Source organism: Salvelinus alpinus, chromosome 24 (assembly GCF_045679555.1).
Source record: "Salvelinus alpinus chromosome 24, SLU_Salpinus.1, whole genome shotgun sequence".
Lineage (NCBI taxonomy): Eukaryota > Metazoa > Chordata > Actinopteri > Salmoniformes > Salmonidae > Salvelinus > Salvelinus alpinus.
The window spans coordinates 34,604,106-34,611,124 of NC_092109.1; the positions used below are offsets into that span (position 1 = coordinate 34,604,106).

General features: G+C 45.1%; 1 pseudogene; it reads left to right on the top strand.

Annotated features, from left to right (window-relative positions):
• Positions 1 to 2,076: 2,076 nt before the first annotated feature.
• Positions 2,077 to 5,645, top strand: LOC139551888 (uncharacterized; annotated as a pseudogene).
• The last annotated feature ends 1,374 nt before the right edge of the window (positions 5,646 to 7,019 follow it).

Genomic DNA, 7,019 nt, shown 5'->3' on the forward strand with positions numbered 1-7,019 from the left:
GTGTTGACCACATGCAGTAGTTCTCCTTTCAAGCCATTGGGCATTTTGTGCATCTATGTGACGAGTGAAGGGACAATAAGTGAAAAAAAAAAAAAGAGGATGAGGCCTATAGAGGGACGAGAATGACTGCAGTGCTGCTTAGAGGAGACAGGGGTTTGAAGTATAGAATGACTGCAGGCCTGCTTAGAGAAGACAGGTGTTTGAAGTATAGAATGACTGCAGGCCTGCTTAGAGGAGACAGGTGTTTGAAGTATAGAATGACTGCAGGCCTGCTTAGAGGAGACAGGGGTTTGAAGTATAGAATGACTGCAGGGCTGCTTAGAGGAGACAGGAGTTTGAAGTATAGAATGACTGCAGGGCTGCTTAGAGGAGACAGGGGTTTGAAGTATAGAATGACTGCAGGCCTGCTTAGAGGAGACAGGGGTTTGAAGTATAGAATGACTGCAGGGCTGCTTAGAGGAGACAGGGGTTTGAAGTATTAGAGGGTAGTTACCATCCTTGTTAGTTGGGTACATCTGGTTATATTCTAACATGCTGATTTATTTCCTCAGATATGACCCGTATTATATCTCTCTCTGTGTGTGTGTGGCCAGCCCTCACGTAAGGACACGGTAGAGCTAGCCCTGGCCAGCCTTGATGGGTGTAAGGCCTTCTGGAAGACGTGGGTAAAGAGCCATGCCTTCTTCCATCTCTCTGAGGAGCCCAAGTCCTGACACAAGACCCTCCTCTACAGTAAAGGCTCCTGCATTAGACACAGGTCAGCACTACATACATAGGTACGGGGGAATTCACTCATTTGTCAAGAGGGATCTGTGCAACGATTTTACCGTTTACTCAGTTTGATAACACTGTGCTACCTCTTTCTCTAGTGGTAGGACCCAGAAACAACTGTTGGACTGTGTCAGGAGAGGAAGAACCTGCCTTTTGAAACGTGACAACACTTATTGGTGCGGTTTCCCCAAACACAGAGTAAGCCTAGTCCTGGACTAAAAGGCAAGCTGAATGGAGAATCTCCACTGAAAATGCTTTTTAGTCCAGAGAAACAATTCTTAATCAATTCTTAGACCTACTGTGAAATAAATCTTTACATTGCTTGAATACGGTTAAGTAAAGCAATAACCAAACCCTTTTAAACATCTACGTTCCAGGAAGTTGTACACGTCCCACTATGACAACAGGCAGCGCAGGTCTTCTTCACCTGCCGTCCTCACTGATGTCTCCAAACAGGTACCTTCTCACAGCCAAACAAGTACAATAGGAGATTTCCTGTGAGCCAATTCCAATGGCTCACTTCTGCATTTTTCTGGTCAGTTTGTTTTGATAACGCAAGTTTGTAGTATGAGGTAAGGTTGCAGTATGACCACATATCCTAAGGCATACAATATGGAGATGAACAATGTCTGCACTGTCATCATTGTTGACACTGCATGCCAGACATACGGGAGCCTACAGTAACACGTGTTTCCCAGGTGTATGAACCGACCTCTTTCCCCATGATGCGGCCGGGCACACCTCCTCCTCTGGGGCCAAGTCAGGACCCACAGCGCTACAGGGGCCCAAGTGGGTCAATTGAAAGTGTGGGTTCACAGCTCCTTTCCAGATGTGTTGGTCATTACTGAGACATGGTTAAGAAAATTGAGAAGAGCGTGGGGCCTAGGATCGAGTCTTGGGGTACACCCTTGGTGACAGGCAGTGGCTGAGACAGCAGATGTTCTGATTTTATACACTGCACTCTTTAAGAAAGGTAGTTAGCAAACCAGGCCAAAGACTCCTCAGAGACACCAATACTCTTTAGCCGGCCCACAAGAATGGAATGGTCTACCGTATCAAAAGCTTTGGCCAAGTCAATAAAAATAGCAGGACAACATTTCTTAGATCAAGGGCAATGGTGACATCATTGAGGACCTTTAAGGTTGCAGTGACACATCCATAACCTGAGCGGAAACCAGTTGATTATTGACAAGTTTTACCAACACTTTGGATAAACAGGGCAAAATAGAAATAGGTCTATAACAGTTAGGATCAGCATGATCTCCCCCTTTAAATAAAGAACGAACCGTGGCTGCTTTACAAGCAATGGGAACCTCCCCAGAAAGGAGAGACAGGTTAAAAAGGTAAGATATAGGCTTGGCGATGATAGGGGCAGCAACCTTAAAGAAGAAAGGGTCTAAACCATCTCACTCAGATGTTTTTTGGGGGGCAAGTTTCAGGAGCTCCTTCAGCACCTCAGACTCAGTGACCGCCTGCAGGGAGAAACTTTGTAGCGGGGCAGGGGAAAAAGAGGGAGGAGCATCGGGGCTAGTCACATTAGAAGGGGTTGGACATGAGGAAATGTTGGACGGGCAAGGAGGCATGTCTGAGTCAAATAGGAATCCTGACTTAATGAAGTGGTGATTAAAAAGCTCAGCCATGTGTTTCTTGTCAGTAACAACCACATCATCAACTTTAAGGGGACATGTGCAGCTGTGAGGAGAGTGTTTATTCTCCAGGTCTTTAACCATTTTCCAGAACTTCTTGGGGTTAGACCCACAGAGAGAGAACTGCTCCTTAAAGTAACTAACTTTGGCCTTCCGGATAGCCTGAGTGCACTTATTTCTCATTTGCCTGAACGATAGCCAGTCAGCCTGAGTATGCGTGTGCCGAGCCTTTCGCCAAATGCAATTCTTGAGGTGGAGTAACTCTGCAAGATCCCGGTCGAACCAGGGGCTGAACCTGTTTTTAATTCTCATTTTCTTTATGGGAGCGTGTTTTAACAAATCACTGAAAATATCAAAAAAGAATGTCCAAGCATCTTCGACAGAGGGGATCAAGCTGATTGTCTACCAATTTACAGAGGCCAGTTCATGAAGGAAAGCTTGCTCATTATAGGTTTTTAGCAAGTGTCTATGACAAATCAGGAGAGGTTGTTTCACTGAGCAGCCATTACGAACACAGGCTGTAAAACAGTGATCACTAACGTCATTACAGAAAACACCAGACTGATACCTATCAGGATTATTTGTGAGGATAACATCGAGGAATTGATGGAAAAAATTATGTAAAAATGTATCACTAGCCACTTTAAACAATGCCACTTAATATAATGTTTACATACCCTACATTACTCATCTCATATGTATATACTGTACTGTATATCCTCTACTGCATCTTGCCATCTTTATGTAATACATGTATCACTAGCCACTTTAAACTATGCCACTTTATGTTTACATACCCTACATTACTCATCTCATATGTATAGACTGTACACTATACCATCTATTGCATCTTGCCTATGCCGTTCTGTACCATCACTCATTCATATATCTTTATGTACATATTCTTTATCCCTTACACTTGTGTGTATAAGGTAGTAGTTGTGGAATTGTTAGGTTAGATTACTTGTTGGTTATTACTGCATTGTCGGAACTAGAAGCACAAGCATTTCGCTACACTCGCATTAACATCTGCTAACCATGTGTATGTGACAAATAAAATTTGATTTGAGGAGAGTAGCCTTTTCTGGGTGTTTGGAGTCATACCTTGTGGGATTGGTAATAATCTGAGAAAGATTTAGGGAGTCCCATTTGCTGTAGGATTTGGTCAGGTGGTTTAAGCATGTCCCAGTTCAGGTCACCTAGCAGGACAAATTCAGACTTAGTGTAAGGGACCAGGAGAGAGCTTAGGGCAGGTAGGGTACAGGCCGGTGCTGATGGAGGACAATAAAACCCAGCAACAATCAACGAAGAGCTATTTGAAAGTGTAATGCTTAAAACCAGCAAATCAAATTGGGGACAGACTTGGTGGAGACAACCAAGCACTGAAGGTGATCCTTGGTAGATTGCCACTCCCCCACCTTTGGAAGATCTGTCTTGCCGAAGAAGGTTATAACCAGAAAGGCTCATCACTGCATTCTATACTCTTCTGTAAACTGGTCATCTCTGTATACCCGTCGCAAGACCAATTAGTTGATGCTTATTTATAAAACCCTCTAAGGCCTCACTCCCCCCTATCTGAGATATCTATTGCAGCCCTCATCCTCCACATACAACACCCAGTCTCATTCTGTTCAAGGTCCCCAAAGCACACACATCCCTGGGTTGCACGTCTTTTCAGTTCACTGCAGCTAGAGACTGGAACGAGCTGCAACAAACACTCAAACTGGACAGTTTTATCTCAATCTCTTTTATATATATATATATTTTTTTTTAAATACATTTTATCCCCTTTTCTCCCCAATTTTCGTGGTATCCAATCGCTAGTAATTACTATCTTGTCTCATCGCTACAACTCCCGTACGGGCTTGGGAGAGACGAAGGTCGAAAGCCATGCGTCCTCCGAAGCACAACCCAACCAAGCCGCACTGCTTCTTAGCACAGCGCGCCTCCAACCCGGAAGCCAGCCGCACCAATGTGTCGGAGGAAACACCGTGCACTCGCCACCCTCGGTTAACGCACTCTGCGCCCAGCCCGCCACAGGAGTCGCTGGAGCGAATCTTTATTCAAAGATTCAATCATGGACACTCTACTTACAGTTGTGGCTGCTTTGTGTGATGTATTGTTGTCTCTACCTTCTGGCCCTTTGTGCTGTTGTCTGCGCCCAAGAATGTTTGTACCATGTTGTGTTGCTGCCATGCTGTTGTTGTCGTAGGTCTCTCTTTATGTAGTGTTGTGTTGTCTCTCTTGTCGTGATGTGTTTTGTCCTATATTTTAATTTAAAACATTTTTATTTTTAATCCCAGCCCCCATCCCCGCAGGAGGCCTTTTGCCTTTTGGTAGGCCGTCATTGTAAATAAGAATTTGTTAACTGACATGCCTAGTAAAAAATAAAAAATAACTCCGGCCCAGACAGAGCTTCATCCGCAGCAGCAATGTGGCTGAGGGGCATCAGAGGGGACGACTTATAGCCAACACACAGCAGCTGGTCCTGCTTTACCCATGCCTGGAGCTGCACCCCGTCAAGCCCCTCTGCCCAGGCCTACATGTCCGGCTGCTCCTCTTTCTCCTTGGACTACTCTCCAGCCCCACTCCCTCGGTCCTGCTACGCCGCCCGGCCCGCTCTGCATGTCACCCTCCTGGACGACTTCATCGACTGCTCCAGTTTTTCCAGCCCGTCCTCGTTGACTCCCTGTCTGAGGCACCAGCACCATCGCTACAACGGGCCTCCGCTGCTTCCAGGCCTGGCCATTGCTCCGGGGCTGTTTGCTGCCACTCTGGCTGGTCGGAGGGAGTTTGACAGAGAAGAGACGGCAGCCCACTTCAGTGATGACTCCAGCAACGAGACAGGCCTGCCCAAGTGCTCCTGGAGCCAGTCTGATATGAAGGTCCTCCGGCCCTCCACCAGCAGAGTTCCACCCTTTAGGTCACTACCCCCACCTATCCCGACACGTGCCTGCACACCCACCACACCTCCCTTTTACCTGGTCCTCCATGGCTGAGCAGCCCACCTCCTTATGTGCGCTGGGAGCAGGACAGGGAGTGGAGAGTTCCGCCTCAGTAACTCCAACATTGTGTTCCCATACTACTGCCCAGGCCTGGGGAATCTGGTGCTCTCCGGCTCAGATGTGTATTTCATCTGGTAGTCTGCAGCTGGACGAGGAAGACTCCTTCAACTTAAGCGACCCTGAAGGCATTGCAGCTACAAAGCTGCCATGAGCCAATCAGAGCATCAGTACTCTAATTGGAACAACCCCCTTGTTATCCCTAGGCAACGTGTTTTTCTTCATAATATCCAATTGGCAGTTGGGGGGGGCATGTGGCCACAATGGGAGGTCTTGACCCATTAAATCTAAGGGTTTTTGTGAGTTGTTCTAACAGGCTGTGAACGTTGTGGTCACATCTGAAGATGACATGAAAGACACTCCAAACTGAAGGACGCCTTGAAGAAACCCTGTCAGACATAACATTTTGGGGAAAAGAATTGACATGAACAAATGGTATAATTTGCAACAATTCCATGTTGTAGCACATAGGATGAGGAGTACTGGGATGAAAGCTAAATAGCTCTGCTTCCCTGACTCTCACCATCTCAGCACAGGATTTGGATAGCCCCTGTACAGGTCTAACCTCACCAACAGCCTGTTATGGAATCAAACTGTTGGAATAATTCCTGAGAGTTTCCGCATAGACGTTGGTTCCAAAAACTGCAAGGATTGTGGAAGAAAAAATGACTTATTTTTGTGAATTACTTAGCTGCACAGGAAAAGTGTACTGTCTACAGATACAAATGTGAATACTAGACTTGTCCACCATAGCTGTTGAATGTCAAAGACATTGATGCAACAGCATGGGATATTAGGTGAGGACATCTCCAATAAGAATCCTTATTGTAAACAGACATAGTACATGTACCACATCAAAATAAATAAAAAATAAACGAATGATTTCTCACAACCCACGTCCAAATTACTGGCAAGCTTGCTTAAACCCGTTGGCGCGCGTTGGAGCTAAAAAAAAATAAAAATACAAAAACGACATACATGAAGTCCCGAAGCATCCCACTGTTGTGGTTATATTACTTGTAGATATTTCCTCAGCGAAGGAAAGCAGTTCCGTGCAGGTGTCCTCAAGATCCACAGCTATCAATGCAGACAGTACTCCTTAGCAGCAACAGATATCCCATGGAAACAAGTCTTTAATCTTCCACAAGCAATTCTCTCCAAGTCTCGCACGATGCTAGGCTAACTTCGAGCTGTCAAATACATCCACGATGTGAGACAGTAGCTTCAGTCTCTACGAAGTCTTTAACAAAATAATACTCTCCTATACAATAAAATCACTATTACCCTTCAAAACTCAGATATGGGTTTTGTTCTATTTTTAGTCTTCTTTCATAGTTTTCTTCACCAACACTGATATCTCTCCATCTTTCTTCAACTTCTCTTTCCCAGGCATCCTGTTAAGCTGTGGCCAATGGGAGAGTTGACCTGGTTAACAAACTACCTTATAGGTCAAAACTTAAAATCAACCTATTCACATGTACATTAAATAAATATTTATTCAAAAGAAATGCATTAACGACATTACAATTCAGGAGCAATT